This window comes from Ambystoma mexicanum, chromosome 10, assembly GCF_040938575.1.
Source record: "Ambystoma mexicanum isolate Mex_15411 chromosome 10, UKY_AmexF1_1, whole genome shotgun sequence".
Taxonomy (NCBI): domain Eukaryota; kingdom Metazoa; phylum Chordata; class Amphibia; order Caudata; family Ambystomatidae; genus Ambystoma; species Ambystoma mexicanum.
The window spans coordinates 521,371,421-521,383,822 of NC_090932.1; the positions used below are offsets into that span (position 1 = coordinate 521,371,421).

Genomic DNA, 12,402 nt, shown 5'->3' on the forward strand with positions numbered 1-12,402 from the left:
AGTGAGCCATTTCTCAATTGGCTTTCAAAACTGCATGGTCTAGCCAAGTAGATGCTTAAAGGTACAAATCTCAGAAGGCCCAGAGCCTACGGCCAAACCACACTGAATGCGCCTGATCTTGTCTGATCTCAGAAGCTAAGCAGTGTCGGGCCTAGTTAGTACCTGGATGGGAGACCGCCTGGGAATACCAGGTTCTGTAGGCTTTTTTGTGCTCTATGATTAGTAATTGTGCCACTTCTCAATTTCTTTTTAAATTTGCTTATGATTCCAAAATAAATGTATCCCTTTTAATAGCGGAAATGTTGGACAACAACATGAGGGCTGGCGCTACCTATTTACATAAAATTAACATATGGGTAGTGTGTTCATGGGTAATAAATCTACCTTCACATGTAATGCAGTTCAGAGAATATTGAGTCCATAAAGAGTCTTGAAAGAAAGCCATGGTTGTGTTGGTTGTTCTCTCCAACTCCCTGCAACAGAAACAGGATGGATGGAGTAAAGTTATCCTACCAGACATAGGAGTCCTGAATGGGCCCACAAGTCTTATATATCTCGCCTGATCGAGCCTGATCGGGTGATGAGCGTGGTATCATGTTGCAAGTGGCTTTATGGCTTAGCTTACTAACTGTAAATGCATAAGAGTAATACTCTTAGCATTTCTCAATTTTAGGGCTACACCACAATGAATGCGCCCGATCTCGGAAGCTAAGCAGTTTCGGGCCTAGTTAGTACCTGGATGGGAGACCGCCTGGGAATACCAGGTGCTGTAGGCTTTTTTGTGCTCCATGTTCAGGCAGTGAGCCATTTCTCAATTGGCTTTCAAAACTGCATGGTCTAGCCAACTAGATGCTTAAAGGTACAAATCTCAGAAGGCCCAGAGCCTACGGCCACACCACACTGAATGCGCCTGATCTCAGAAGCTAAGCAGTGTCGGGCCTAGTTAGTACCTGGATGGGAGACCGCCTGGGAATACCAGGTGCTGTAGGCTTTTTTGTGCTCCATGTTCAGGCAGTGAGCCATTTCTCAATTGGCTTTCAAAACTGCATGGTCTAGCCAACTAGATGCTTAAAGGTACAAATCTCAGAAGGCCCAGCGCCTACGGCCACACCACACTGAATGCGCCTGATCTCAGAAGCTAAGCAGTGTCGGGCCTAGTTAGTACCTGGATGGGAGACAGCCTGGGAATACCAGGTGCTGTAGGCTTTTTTGTGCTCCATGTTCAGGCAGTGAGCCATTTCTCAATTGGCTTTCAAAACTGCATGGTCTAGCCAACTAGATGCTTAAAGGTACAAATCTCAGAAGGCCAAGAGCCTACGGCCACACCACACTGAATGCGCCTGATCTCGTCTGATCTCAGAAGCTAAGCAGTGTCGGGCCTAGTTAGTACCTGGATGGGAGACAGCCTGGGAATACCAGGTGCTGTAGGCTTTTTTGTGCTCCATGTTCAGGCAGTGAGCCATTTCTCAATTGGCTTTCAAAACTGCATGGTCTAGCCAACTCGATGCTTAAAGGTACAAATCTCAGAAGGCCCAGAGCCTACGGCCACACCACACTGAATGTGCCTGATCTCGTCTGATCTCAGAAGCGAAGCAGTGTCGGGCCTAGTTAGTACCTGGATGGGAGACCGCCTGGGAATACCAGGTGCTGTAGGCTTTTTTGTGCTCCATGTTCAGGCAGTGAGCCATTTCTCAATTGGCTTTCAAAACTGCATGGTCTAGCCAACTAGATGCTTAAAGGTACAAATCTCAGAAGGCCCAGAGCCTACAGCCACACCACACTGAATGCGCCTGATCTCGTCTGCTCTCAGAAGCTAAGCAGTGTCGGGCCTAGTTAGTACCTGGATGGGAGACCGCCTGGGAATACCAGGTTCTGTAGGCTTTTTTGTGCTCTATGATTAGTAATTGTGCCACTTCTCAATTTCTTTTTAAATTTGCTTATGATTCCAAAATAAATGTATCCCTTTTAATAGCGGAAATGTTGGACAACAACATGAGGGCTGGCGCTACCTATTTACATAAAATTAACATACGGGTAGTGTGTCCATGGGTAATAAATCTACCTTCACATGTAATGCAGTTCAGAGAATATTGAGTCCATAAAGAGTCTTGAAAGAAAGCCATGGTTGTGTTGGTTGTTCTCTCCAACTCCCTGCAACAGAAACAGGATGGATGGAGTAAAGTTATCCTACCAGACATAGGAGTCCTGAATGGGCCCACAAGTCTTATATATCTCGCCTGATCGAGCCTGATCGGGTGATGAGCGTGGTATCATGTTGCAAGTGGCTTTATGGCTTAGCTTACTAACTGTAAATGCATAAGAGTAATACTCTTCGCATTTCTCAATTTTAGGGCTACACCACAATGAATGCGCCCGATCTCGGAAGCTAAGCAGTTTCGGGCCTAGTTAGTACCTGGATGGGAGACCGCCTGGGAATACCAGGTGCTGTAGGCTTTTTTGTGCTCCATGTTCAGGCAGTGAGCCATTTCTCAATTGGCTTTCAAAACTGCATGGTCTAGCCAACTAGATGCTTAAAGGTACAAATCTCAGAAGGCCCAGAGCCTACGGCCGCACCACACTGAATGCACCTGATCTCGTCTGATCTCAGAAGCTAAGCAGTGTCGGGCCTAGTTAGTACCTGAATGGGAGACCGCCTGGGAATACCAGGTGCTGTAGGCTTTTTTGTGCTCCATGTTCAGGCAGTGAGCCATTTCTCAATTGGCTTTCAAAACTGCATGGTCTAGCCAACTAGATGCTTAAAGGTACAAATCTCACAAGGCCCAGAGCCTACGGCCACACCACACTGAATGCGTCTGATCTCAGAAGCTAAGCAGTGTCGGGCCTAGTTAGTACCTGGATGGGAGACCGCCTGGGAATAGCAGGTGCTGTAGGCTTTTTTGTGCTCCATGTTCAGGCAGTGAGCCATTTCTCAATAGGCTTTCAAAACTGCATGGTCTAGCCAACTAGATGCTTAGAGGTACAAATCTCAGAAGGCCCAGAGACTACGGCCACACCACACTGAATGCGCCTGATCTTGTCTGATCTCAGAAACTAAGCAGTGTTGGGCCTAGTTAGTACCTGGATGGGAGACCGCCTGGGAATACCAGGTTCTGTAGGCTTTTTTGTGCTCTATGATTAGTAATTGTGCCACTTCTCAATTTCTTTTTAAATTTGCTTATGATTCCAAAATAAATGTATCCCTTTTAATAGCGGAAATGTTGGACAACAACATGAGGGCTGGCGCTACCTATTTACATAAAATTAACATATGGGTAGTGTGTTCATGGGTAATAAATCTACCTTCACATGTAATGCAGTTCAGAGAATATTGAGTCCATAAAGAGTCTTGAAAGAAAGCCATGGTTGTGTTGGTTGTTCTCTCCAACTCCCTGCAACAGAAACAGGATGGATGGAGTAAAGTTATCCTACCAGACATAGGAGTCCTGAATGGGCCCACAAGTCTTATATATCTCGCCTGATCGAGCCTGATCGGGTGATGAGCGTGGTATCATGTTGCAAGTGGCTTTATGGTTTAGCTTACTAACTGTAAATGCATAAGAGTAATACTCTTAGCATTTCTCAATTTTAGGGCTACACCACAATGAATGCGCCCGATCTCGGAAGCTAAGCAGTTTCGGGCCTAGTTAGTACCTGGATGGGAGACCGCCTGGGAATACCAGGTGCTGTAGGCTTTTTTGTGCTCCATGTTCAGGCAGTGAGCCATTTCTCAATTGGCTTTCAAAACTGCATGGTCTAGCCAACTAGATGCTTAAAGGTACAAATCTCAGAAGGCCAAGAACCTACGGCCACACCACACTGAATGCGCCTGATCTCATCTGATCTCAGAAGCTAAGCAGTGTCGGGCCTAGTTAGTACCTGGATGGGAGACAGCCTGGGAATACCAGGTGCTGTAGGCTTTTTTGTGCTCCATGTTCAGGCAGTGAGCCATTTCTCAATTGGCTTTCAAAACTGCATGGTCTAGCCAACTCGATGCTTAAAGGTACAAATCTCAGAAGGCCCAGAGCCTATGGCCACACCACACTGAATGCGCCTGATCTCGTCTGATCTCAGAAGCTAAGCAGTGTCGGGCCTAGTTAGTACCTGGATGGGAGACCGCCTGGGAATACCAGGTGCTGTAGGCTTTTTTGTGCTCCATGTTCAGGCAGTGAGCCATTTCTCAATTGGCTTTCAAAACTGCATGGTCTAGCCAACTAGATGCTTAAAGGTACAAATCTCAGAAGGCCCAGAGCCTACGGCCACACCACACTGAATGCGCCTGATCTCGTCTGCTCTCAGAAGCTAAGCAGTGTCGGGCCTAGTTAGTACCTGGATGGGAGACCGCCTGGGAATACCAGGTTCTGTAGGCTTTTTTGTGCTCTATGATTAGTAATTGTGCCACTTCTCAATTTCTTTTTAAATTTGCTTATGATTCCAAAATAAATGTATCCCTTTTAATAGCGGAAATGTTGGACAACAACATGAGGGCTGGCGCTACCTATTTACATAAAATTAACATACGGGTAGTGTGTTCATGGGTAATAAATCTACCTTCACATGTAATGCAGTTCAGAGAATATTGAGTCCATAAAGAGTCTTGAAAGAAAGCCATGGTTGTGTTGGTTGTTCTCTCCAACTCCCTGCAACAGAAACAGGATGGATGGAGTAAAGTTATCCTACCAGACATAGGAGTCCTGAATGGGCCCACAAGTCTTATATATCTCACCTGATCGAGCCTGATCGGGTGATGAGCGTGGTATCATGTTGCAAGTGGCTTTATGGCTTAGCTTACTAACTGTAAATGCATAAGAGTAATACGCTTAGCATTTCTCAATTTTAGGGCTACACCACAATGAATGCGCCCGATCTCGGAAGCTAAGCAGTTTCGGGCCTAGTTAGTACCTGGATGGGAGACCGCCTGGGAATACCAGGTGCTGTAGGCTTTTTTGTGCTCCATGTTCAGGCAGTGAGCCATTTCTCAATTGGCTTTCAAAACTGCATGGTCTAGCCAACTAGATGCTTAAAGGTACAAATCTCAGAAGGCCCAGAGCTTACGGCCACACCACACTGAATGCGCCTGATCTCGTCTGATCTCAGAAGCTAAGCAGTGTCGGGCCTAGTTAGTACCTGGATGGGAGACCGCCTGGGAATAGCAGGTGCTGTAGGCTTTTTTGTGCTCCATGTTCAGGCAGTGAGCCATTTCTCAATTCGCTTTCAAAACTGCATGGTCTAGCCAAGTAGATGCTTAAAGGTACAAATCTCAGAAGGCCCAGAGCCTACGGCCACACCACACTGAATGCGCCTGATCTTGTCTGATCTCAGAAGCTAAGCACTGTCTGGCCTAGTTAGTACCTGGATGGGAGACCGCCTGCGAATACCAGGTTCTGTAGGCCTTTTTGTGCTCTATGATTAGTAATTGTGCCACTTCTCAATTTCTTTTTAAATTTGCTTATGATTCCAAAATAAATGTATCCCTTTTAATAGCGGAAATGTTGGACAACAACATGAGGGCTGGCGCTACCTATTTACATAAAATTAACATACGGGTAGTGTGTTCATGGGTAATAAATCTACCTTCACATGTAATGCAGTTCAGAGAATATTGAGTCCATAAAGAGTCTTGAAAGAAAGCCATGGTTGTGTTGGTTGTTCTCTCCAACTCCCTGCAACAGAAACAGGATGGATGGAGTAAAGTTATCCTACCAGACATAGGAGTCCTGAATGGGCCCACAAGTCTTATATATCTCGCCTGATCGAGCCTGATCGGGTGATGAGCGTGGTATCATGTTGCAAGTGGCTTTATGGCTTAGCTTACTAACTGTAAATGCATACGAGTAATACTCTTAGCATTTCTCAATTTTAGGGCTACACCACAATGAATGCGCCCGATCTCGGAAGCTAAGCAGTTTCGGGCCTAGTTAGTACCTGGATGGGAGACCGCCTGGGAATACCAGGTGCTGTAGGCTTTTTTGTGCTCCATGTTCAGGCAGTGAGCCATTTCTCAATTGGCTTTCAAAACTGCATGGTCTAGCCAACTAGATGCTTAAAGGTACAAATCTCAGAAGGCCCAGAGCCTACGGCCACACCACACTGAATGCGCCTGATCTCAGAAGCTAAGCAGTGTCGGGCCTAGTTAGTACCTGGATGGGAGACTGCCTGGGAATACCAGGTGCTGTAGGCTTTTTTGTGCTCCATGTTCAGGCAGTGAGCCACTTCTCAATTGGCTTTCAAAACTGCATGGTCTAGCCAACTAGATGCTTAAAGGTACAAATCTCAGAATGCCCAGAGCCTACGGCCACAACACACTGAATGCGCCTGATCTCGTCTGATCTCAGAAGCTAAGCAGTGTCGGGCCTAGTTAGTACCTGGATGGGAGACCACCTGGGAATAGCAGGTGCTGTCGGCTTTTTTGTGCTCCATGATCAGGCAGTGAGCCATTTCTCAATTGGCTTTCAAAACTGCATGGTCTAGCCAACTAGATGCTTAAAGGTACAAATCTCAGAAGGCCCAGAGCCTACGGCCACACCACATTGAATGCGCCTGATCTCGTCTGATCTCAGAAGCTAAGCAGTGTCGGGCCTAGTTAGTACCTGGATGGGAGACCGCCTGGGAATACCAGGTACTGTAGGCTTTTTTGTGCTCCATGTTCAGGCAGTGAGCCATTTCTCAATTGGCTTTCAAAACTGCATGGTCTAGCCAACTAGATGCTTAAAGGTACAAATCTCAGAAGGCCCAGAGCCTACGGCCACACCACACTGAATGCGTCTGATCTCAGAAGCTCAGCAGTGTTGGGCCTAGTTAGTACCTGGATGGGAGACCGCCTGGGAATACCAGGTGCTGTAGGCTTTTTTTGTGCTCCATGTTCAGGCAGTGAGCCATTTCTCAATTGGCTTTCAAAACTGCATGGTCTAGCCAACTAGATGCTTAAAGGTACAAATCTCAGAAGGCCCAGAGCCTACGGCCACACCACACTGAATGCGTCTGATCTCAGAAGCTAAGCAGTGTCGGGCCTAGTTAGTACCTGGATGGGAGACCGCCTGGGAATACCAGGTTCTGTAGGCTTTTTTGTGCTCTATGATTAGTAATTGTGCCACTTCTCAATTTCTTTTTAAATTTGCTTATGATTCCAAAATAAATGTATCCCTTTTAATAGCGGAAATGTTGGACAACAACATGAGGGCTGGCGCTACCTATTTACATAAAATTAACATACGGGTAGTGTGTTCATGGGTAATAAATCTACCTTCACATGTAATGCAGTTCAGAGAATATTGAGTCCATAAAGAGTCTTGAAAGAAAGCCATGGTTGTGTTGGTTGTTCTCTCCAACTCCCTGCAACAGAAACAGGATGGATGGAGTAAAGTTATCCTACCAGACATAGGAGTCCTGAATGGGCCCACAAGTCTTATATATCTCGCCTGATCGAGCCTGATCGGGTGATGAGCGTGGTATCATGTTGCAAGTGGCTTTATGGCTTAGCTTACTAACTGTAAATGCATAAGAGTAATACTCTTAGCATTTCTCAATTTTAGGGCTACACCACAATGAATGCGCCCGATCTCGGAAACTAAGCAGTTTCGGGCCTAGTTAGTACCTGGATGGGAGACCGCCTGGGAATACCAGGTGCTGTAGGCTTTTTTGTGCTCCATGTTCAGGCAGTGAGCCATTTCTCAATTGGCTTTCAAAACTGCATGGTCTAGCCAACTAGATGCTTAAAGGTACAAATCTCAGACGGCCCAGAGCCTACGGCCACACCACACTGAATGCGCCTGATCCCGTCTGATCTCAGAAGCTAAGCAGTGTCGGGCTTAGTTAGTACCTGGATGGGAGACCGCCTGGGAATACCAGGTGCTGTAGGCTTTTTTGTGCTCCATGTTCAGGCAGTGAGCCATTTCTCAATTGGCTTTCAAAACTGCATGGTCTAGCCAACTAGATGCTTAAAGGTACAAATCTCAGAAGGCCCAGAGCCTACGGCCACACCACACTGAATGCGTCTGATCTCAGAAGCTAAGCAGTGTCGGGCCTAGTTAGTACCTGGATGGGAGACCGCCTGGGAATACCAGGTTCTGTAGGCTTTTTTGTGCTCTATGATTAGTAATTGTGCCACTTCTCAATTTCTTTTTAAATTTGCTTATGATTCCAAAATAAATGTATCCCTTTTAATAGCGGAAATGTTGGACAACAACATGAGGGCTGGCGCTACCTATTTACATAAAATTAACATACGGGTAGTGTGTTCATGGGTAATAAATCTACCTTCACATGTAATGCAGTTCAGAGAATATTGAGTCCATAAAGAGTCTTGAAAGAAAGCCATGGTTGTGTTGGTTGTTCTCTCCAACTCCCTGCAACAGAAACAGGATGGATGGAGTAAAGTTATCCTACCAGACATAGGAGTCCTGAATGGGCCCACAAGTCTTATATATCTCGCCTGATCGAGCCTGATCGGGTGATGAGCGTGGTATCATGTTGCAAGTGGCTTTATGGCTTAGCTTACTAACTGTAAATGCATAAGAGTTATACTCTTAGTATTTCTCAATTTTAGGGCTACACCACAATGAATGCGCCCGATCTCGGAAGCTAAGCAGTTTCGGGCCTAGTTAGTACCTGGATGGGAGACCGCCTGGGAATACCAGGTGCTGTAGGCTTTTTTGTGCTCCATGTTCAGGCAGTGAGCCATTTCTCAATTGGCTTTCAAAACTGCATGGTCTAGCCAACTAGATGCTTAAAGGTACAAATCTCAGAAGGCCCAGAGCCTACGGCCACACCACACTGAATGCGCCTGATGTCGTCTGATCTCAGAAGCTAAGCCGTGTTGGGCCTAGTTAGTACCTGGATGGGAGACCGCCTGGGAATACCAGGTGCTGTAGCCTTTTTTGTGCTCCATGTTCAGGCAGTGAGCCATTTCTCAATTGGCTTTCAAAACTGCATGGTCTAGCCAAGTAGATGCTTAAAGGTACAAATCTCAGAAGGCCCAGAGCCTACGGCCACACCACACTGAATGTGCCTGATCTCGTCTGATCTCAGAAGCTAAGCAGTGTCGGGCCTAGTTAGTACCTGGATGGGAGACCGCCTGGGAATACCAGGTTCTGTAGGCTTTTTTGTGCTCTATGATTAGTAATTGTGCCACTTCTCAATTTCTTTTTAAATTTGCTTATGATTCCAAAATAAATGTATCCCTTTTAATAGCGGAAATGTTGGACAACAACATGAGGGCTGGCGCTACCTATTTACATAAAATTAACATACGGGTAGTGTGTTCATGGGTAATAAATCTACCTTCACATGTAATGCAGTTCAGAGAATATTGAGTCCATAAAGAGTCTTGAAAGAAAGCCATGGTTGTGTTGGTTGTTCTCTCCAACTCCCTGCAACAGAAACAGGATGGATGGAGTAAAGTTATCCTACCAGACATAGGAGTCCTGAATGGGCCCACAAGTCTTATATATCTCGCCTGATCGAGCCTGATCGGGTGATGAGCGTGGTATCATGTTGCAAGTGGCTTTATGGCTTAGCTTACTAACTGTAAATGCATAAGAGTAATACTCTTAGCATTTCTCAATTTTAGGGCTACACCACAATGAATGCGCCCGATCTCGGAAGCTAAGCAGTTTCGGGCCTAGTTAGTACCTGGATGGGAGACCGCCTGGGAATACCAGGTGCTGTAGGCTTTTTTGTGCTCCATGTTCAGGCAGTGAGCCATTTCTCAATTGGCTTTCAAAACTGCATGGTCTAGCCAACTAGATGCTTAAAGGTACAAATCTCAGAAGGCCCAGAGCTTATGGCCACACCACACTGAATGCGCCTGATCTCGTCTGATCTCAGAAGCTAAGCAGTGTCGGGCCTAGTTAGTACCTGGATGGGAGACCGCCTGGGAATACCAGGTGCTGTAGGCTTTTTTGTGCTCCATGTTCAGGCAGTGAGCCATTTCTCAATTGGCTTTCAAAACTGCATGGTCTAGCCAACTAGATGCTTAAAGGTACAAATCTCAGAAGGCCCAGAGCTTATGGCCACACCACACTGAATGCGCCTGATCTCGTCTGATCTCAGAAGCTAAGCAGTGTCGAGCCTAGTTAGTACCTGGATGGAAGACCGCCTGGGAATACCAGGTGCTGTAGGCTTTTTTGTGCTCCATGTTCAGGCAGTGAGCCATTTCTCAATTGGCTTTCAAAACTGCATGGTCTAGCCAACTAGATGCTTAAAGGTACAAATCTCAGAAGGCCCAGAGCCTACGGCCACACCACACTGAATGCGCCTGATCTCGTCTGATCTCAGAAGCTAAGCAGTGTCGGGCCTAGTTAGTACCTGGATGGGAGACCGCCTGGGAATACCAGGTTCTGTAGGCTTTTTTGTGCTCTATGATTAGTAATTGTGCCACTTCTCAATTTCTTTTTAAATTTGCTTATGATTCCAAAATAAATTTATCCCTTTTAATAGCGGAAATGTTGGACAACAACATGAGGGCTGGCGCTACCTATTTACATAAAATTAACATACGGGTAGTGTGTTCATGGGTAATAAATCTACCTTCACATGTAATGCAGTTCAGAGAATATTGAGTCCATAAAGAGTCTTGAAAGAAAGCCATGGTTGTGTTGGTTGTTCTCTCCAACTCCCTGCAACAGAAACAGGATGGATGGAGTAAAGTTATCCTACCAGACATAGGAGTCCTGAATGGGCCCACAAGTCTTATATATCTCGCCTGATCGAGCCTGATCGGGTGATGAGCGTGGTATCATGTTGCAAGTGGCTTTATGGCTTAGCTTACTAACTGTAAATGCATAAGAGTAATACTCTTAGCATTTCTCAATTTTAGGGCTACACCACAATGAATGCGCCCGATCTCGGAAGCTAAGCAGTTTCGGGCCTAGTTAGTACCTGGATGGGAGACCGCCTGGGAATACCAGGTGCTGTAGGCTTTTTTGTGCTCCATGTTCAGGCAGTGAGCCATTTCTCAATTGGCTTTCAAAACTGCATGGTCTAGCCAACTAGATGCTTAAAGGTACAAATCTCAGAAGACCCAGAGCCTACAGCCACACCACACTGAATGCGCCTGATCTTGTCTAATCTCAGAAGCTAAGCAGTGTCGGGCCTAGTTAGTACCTGGATGGGAGACGGCCTGGGAATACCAGGTGCTGTAGGCTTTTTTGTGCTCCATGTTCAGGCAGTGAGCCATTTCTCAATTGGCTTTCAAAACTGCATGGTCTAGCCAACTAGATGCTTAAAGGTACAAATCTCAGAAGGCCCAGAGCCTACGGCCACACCACACTGAATGCACCTGATCTCGTCTGATCTCAGAAGCTAAGCAGTGTCGGGCCTAGTTAGTACCTGCATGGGAGACCGCCTGGGAATACCAGGTTCTGTAGGCTTTTTTGTGCTCTATGATTAGTAATTGTGCCACTTCTCAATTTCTTTTTAAATTTGCTTATGATTCCAAAATAAATGTATCCCTTTTAATAGCGGAAATGTTGGACAACAACATGAGGGCTGGCGCTATCTATTTACATAAAATTAACATACGGGTAGTGTGTTCATGGGTAATAAATCTACCTTCACATGTAATGCAGTTCAGAGAATATTGAGTCCATAAAGAGTCTTGAAAGAAAGCCATGGTTGTGTTGGTTGTTCTCTCCAACTCCCTGCAACAGAAACAGGATGGATGGAGTAAAGTTATCCTACCAGACATAGGAGTCCTGAATGGGCCCACAAGTCTTATATATCTCGCCTGATCGAGCCTGATCTGGTGATGAGCGTGGTATCATGTTGCAAGTGGCTTTATGGCTTAGCTTACTAACTGTAAATGCATGAGAGTAATACTCTTTGCATTTCTCAATTTTAGGGCTACACCACAATGAATGCGCCCGATCTCGGAAGCTAAGCAGTTTCGGGCCTAGTTAATACCTGGATGGGAGACCGCCTGGGAATACCAGGTGCTGTAGGCTTTTTTGTGCTCCATGTTCAGGCAGTGAGCCATTTCTCAATTGGCTTTCAAAACTGCATGGTCTAGCCAACTAGATGCTTAAAGGTACAAATCTCAGAAGGCCCAGAGCCTACGGCCACACCACACTGAATGCGCCTGATCTCGTCTGATCTTAGAAGCTAAGCAGTGTCGGGCCTAGTTAGTACCTGGATGGGAGACCGCCTGGGAATACCAGGTGCTGTAGGCTTTTTTGTGCTCCATGTTCAGGCAGTGAGCCATTTCTCAATTGGCTTTCAAAACTGCATGGTCTAGCCAACTAGATGCTTAAAGGTACAAATCTCAGAAGGCCCAGAGCCTACGGCCACACCACACTGCATGTGCCTGATTTCGTCTGATCTCAGAAGCTAAGCAGTGTCGGGCCTAGTTAGTACCTGGATGGGAGACCGCCTGGGAATACCAGGTGCTGTAGGCTTTTCTGTGCTCTA

General features: G+C 46.1%; 18 non-coding genes and 20 pseudogenes across 18 annotated transcripts; all 38 read left to right on the forward strand.

Moving 5' to 3' along the window:
- Positions 1 to 84: 84 nt before the first annotated feature.
- On the forward strand, positions 85 to 203 carry LOC138494403 (5S ribosomal RNA). Its single transcript, XR_011277336.1, has one exon. It is a non-coding gene; the product is annotated as a 5S ribosomal RNA (ribosomal RNA).
- A 464-nt stretch (positions 204 to 667) lies between these two features.
- LOC138495706 (5S ribosomal RNA) lies at positions 668 to 776 on the forward strand (annotated as a pseudogene).
- Positions 777 to 882: 106 nt separating this feature from the next.
- LOC138494813 (5S ribosomal RNA) lies at positions 883 to 991 on the forward strand (annotated as a pseudogene).
- A 106-nt stretch (positions 992 to 1,097) lies between these two features.
- LOC138495209 (5S ribosomal RNA) lies at positions 1,098 to 1,206 on the forward strand (annotated as a pseudogene).
- A 106-nt stretch (positions 1,207 to 1,312) lies between these two features.
- LOC138494125 (5S ribosomal RNA) lies at positions 1,313 to 1,431 on the forward strand. Its single transcript, XR_011277083.1, has one exon. It is a non-coding gene; the product is annotated as a 5S ribosomal RNA (ribosomal RNA).
- Positions 1,432 to 1,537: 106 nt separating this feature from the next.
- Positions 1,538 to 1,656, forward strand: LOC138493753 (5S ribosomal RNA). Its single transcript, XR_011276747.1, has one exon. It is a non-coding gene; the product is annotated as a 5S ribosomal RNA (ribosomal RNA).
- Positions 1,657 to 1,762: 106 nt separating this feature from the next.
- LOC138494399 (5S ribosomal RNA) lies at positions 1,763 to 1,881 on the forward strand. The gene has a single exon (XR_011277332.1). It is a non-coding gene; the product is annotated as a 5S ribosomal RNA (ribosomal RNA).
- A 464-nt stretch (positions 1,882 to 2,345) lies between these two features.
- Positions 2,346 to 2,454, forward strand: LOC138495707 (5S ribosomal RNA; annotated as a pseudogene).
- A 106-nt stretch (positions 2,455 to 2,560) lies between these two features.
- LOC138493551 (5S ribosomal RNA) lies at positions 2,561 to 2,679 on the forward strand. The gene has a single exon (XR_011276563.1). It is a non-coding gene; the product is annotated as a 5S ribosomal RNA (ribosomal RNA).
- Positions 2,680 to 2,785: 106 nt separating this feature from the next.
- LOC138495218 (5S ribosomal RNA) lies at positions 2,786 to 2,894 on the forward strand (annotated as a pseudogene).
- A 106-nt stretch (positions 2,895 to 3,000) lies between these two features.
- On the forward strand, positions 3,001 to 3,119 carry LOC138494791 (5S ribosomal RNA; annotated as a pseudogene).
- Positions 3,120 to 3,583: 464 nt separating this feature from the next.
- Positions 3,584 to 3,692, forward strand: LOC138495708 (5S ribosomal RNA; annotated as a pseudogene).
- A 106-nt stretch (positions 3,693 to 3,798) lies between these two features.
- On the forward strand, positions 3,799 to 3,917 carry LOC138494306 (5S ribosomal RNA). The gene has a single exon (XR_011277248.1). It is a non-coding gene; the product is annotated as a 5S ribosomal RNA (ribosomal RNA).
- Positions 3,918 to 4,023: 106 nt separating this feature from the next.
- On the forward strand, positions 4,024 to 4,142 carry LOC138497057 (5S ribosomal RNA). The gene has a single exon (XR_011278482.1). It is a non-coding gene; the product is annotated as a 5S ribosomal RNA (ribosomal RNA).
- A 106-nt stretch (positions 4,143 to 4,248) lies between these two features.
- LOC138494346 (5S ribosomal RNA) lies at positions 4,249 to 4,367 on the forward strand. Its single transcript, XR_011277284.1, has one exon. It is a non-coding gene; the product is annotated as a 5S ribosomal RNA (ribosomal RNA).
- A 464-nt stretch (positions 4,368 to 4,831) lies between these two features.
- Positions 4,832 to 4,940, forward strand: LOC138495709 (5S ribosomal RNA; annotated as a pseudogene).
- Positions 4,941 to 5,046: 106 nt separating this feature from the next.
- On the forward strand, positions 5,047 to 5,165 carry LOC138493966 (5S ribosomal RNA). Its single transcript, XR_011276940.1, has one exon. It is a non-coding gene; the product is annotated as a 5S ribosomal RNA (ribosomal RNA).
- A 106-nt stretch (positions 5,166 to 5,271) lies between these two features.
- Positions 5,272 to 5,390, forward strand: LOC138495160 (5S ribosomal RNA; annotated as a pseudogene).
- Positions 5,391 to 5,854: 464 nt separating this feature from the next.
- On the forward strand, positions 5,855 to 5,963 carry LOC138495711 (5S ribosomal RNA; annotated as a pseudogene).
- Positions 5,964 to 6,069: 106 nt separating this feature from the next.
- On the forward strand, positions 6,070 to 6,178 carry LOC138495031 (5S ribosomal RNA; annotated as a pseudogene).
- A 106-nt stretch (positions 6,179 to 6,284) lies between these two features.
- Positions 6,285 to 6,403, forward strand: LOC138494624 (5S ribosomal RNA; annotated as a pseudogene).
- A 106-nt stretch (positions 6,404 to 6,509) lies between these two features.
- LOC138493775 (5S ribosomal RNA) lies at positions 6,510 to 6,628 on the forward strand. Its single transcript, XR_011276767.1, has one exon. It is a non-coding gene; the product is annotated as a 5S ribosomal RNA (ribosomal RNA).
- Positions 6,629 to 6,734: 106 nt separating this feature from the next.
- LOC138495239 (5S ribosomal RNA) lies at positions 6,735 to 6,843 on the forward strand (annotated as a pseudogene).
- A 107-nt stretch (positions 6,844 to 6,950) lies between these two features.
- Positions 6,951 to 7,059, forward strand: LOC138495275 (5S ribosomal RNA; annotated as a pseudogene).
- A 679-nt stretch (positions 7,060 to 7,738) lies between these two features.
- On the forward strand, positions 7,739 to 7,857 carry LOC138496863 (5S ribosomal RNA). Its single transcript, XR_011278323.1, has one exon. It is a non-coding gene; the product is annotated as a 5S ribosomal RNA (ribosomal RNA).
- Positions 7,858 to 7,963: 106 nt separating this feature from the next.
- Positions 7,964 to 8,072, forward strand: LOC138495276 (5S ribosomal RNA; annotated as a pseudogene).
- A 464-nt stretch (positions 8,073 to 8,536) lies between these two features.
- Positions 8,537 to 8,645, forward strand: LOC138495713 (5S ribosomal RNA; annotated as a pseudogene).
- A 106-nt stretch (positions 8,646 to 8,751) lies between these two features.
- On the forward strand, positions 8,752 to 8,870 carry LOC138494771 (5S ribosomal RNA; annotated as a pseudogene).
- Positions 8,871 to 8,976: 106 nt separating this feature from the next.
- LOC138494184 (5S ribosomal RNA) lies at positions 8,977 to 9,095 on the forward strand. Its single transcript, XR_011277137.1, has one exon. It is a non-coding gene; the product is annotated as a 5S ribosomal RNA (ribosomal RNA).
- Positions 9,096 to 9,559: 464 nt separating this feature from the next.
- On the forward strand, positions 9,560 to 9,668 carry LOC138495714 (5S ribosomal RNA; annotated as a pseudogene).
- Positions 9,669 to 9,774: 106 nt separating this feature from the next.
- Positions 9,775 to 9,893, forward strand: LOC138493602 (5S ribosomal RNA). The gene has a single exon (XR_011276610.1). It is a non-coding gene; the product is annotated as a 5S ribosomal RNA (ribosomal RNA).
- A 106-nt stretch (positions 9,894 to 9,999) lies between these two features.
- LOC138494589 (5S ribosomal RNA) lies at positions 10,000 to 10,118 on the forward strand. Its single transcript, XR_011277505.1, has one exon. It is a non-coding gene; the product is annotated as a 5S ribosomal RNA (ribosomal RNA).
- A 106-nt stretch (positions 10,119 to 10,224) lies between these two features.
- Positions 10,225 to 10,343, forward strand: LOC138493831 (5S ribosomal RNA). The gene has a single exon (XR_011276818.1). It is a non-coding gene; the product is annotated as a 5S ribosomal RNA (ribosomal RNA).
- A 464-nt stretch (positions 10,344 to 10,807) lies between these two features.
- LOC138495715 (5S ribosomal RNA) lies at positions 10,808 to 10,916 on the forward strand (annotated as a pseudogene).
- A 106-nt stretch (positions 10,917 to 11,022) lies between these two features.
- On the forward strand, positions 11,023 to 11,141 carry LOC138494798 (5S ribosomal RNA; annotated as a pseudogene).
- Positions 11,142 to 11,247: 106 nt separating this feature from the next.
- LOC138494047 (5S ribosomal RNA) lies at positions 11,248 to 11,366 on the forward strand. Its single transcript, XR_011277013.1, has one exon. It is a non-coding gene; the product is annotated as a 5S ribosomal RNA (ribosomal RNA).
- Positions 11,367 to 12,045: 679 nt separating this feature from the next.
- Positions 12,046 to 12,164, forward strand: LOC138493617 (5S ribosomal RNA). The gene has a single exon (XR_011276623.1). It is a non-coding gene; the product is annotated as a 5S ribosomal RNA (ribosomal RNA).
- Positions 12,165 to 12,270: 106 nt separating this feature from the next.
- Positions 12,271 to 12,389, forward strand: LOC138494103 (5S ribosomal RNA). The gene has a single exon (XR_011277063.1). It is a non-coding gene; the product is annotated as a 5S ribosomal RNA (ribosomal RNA).
- The last annotated feature ends 13 nt before the right edge of the window (positions 12,390 to 12,402 follow it).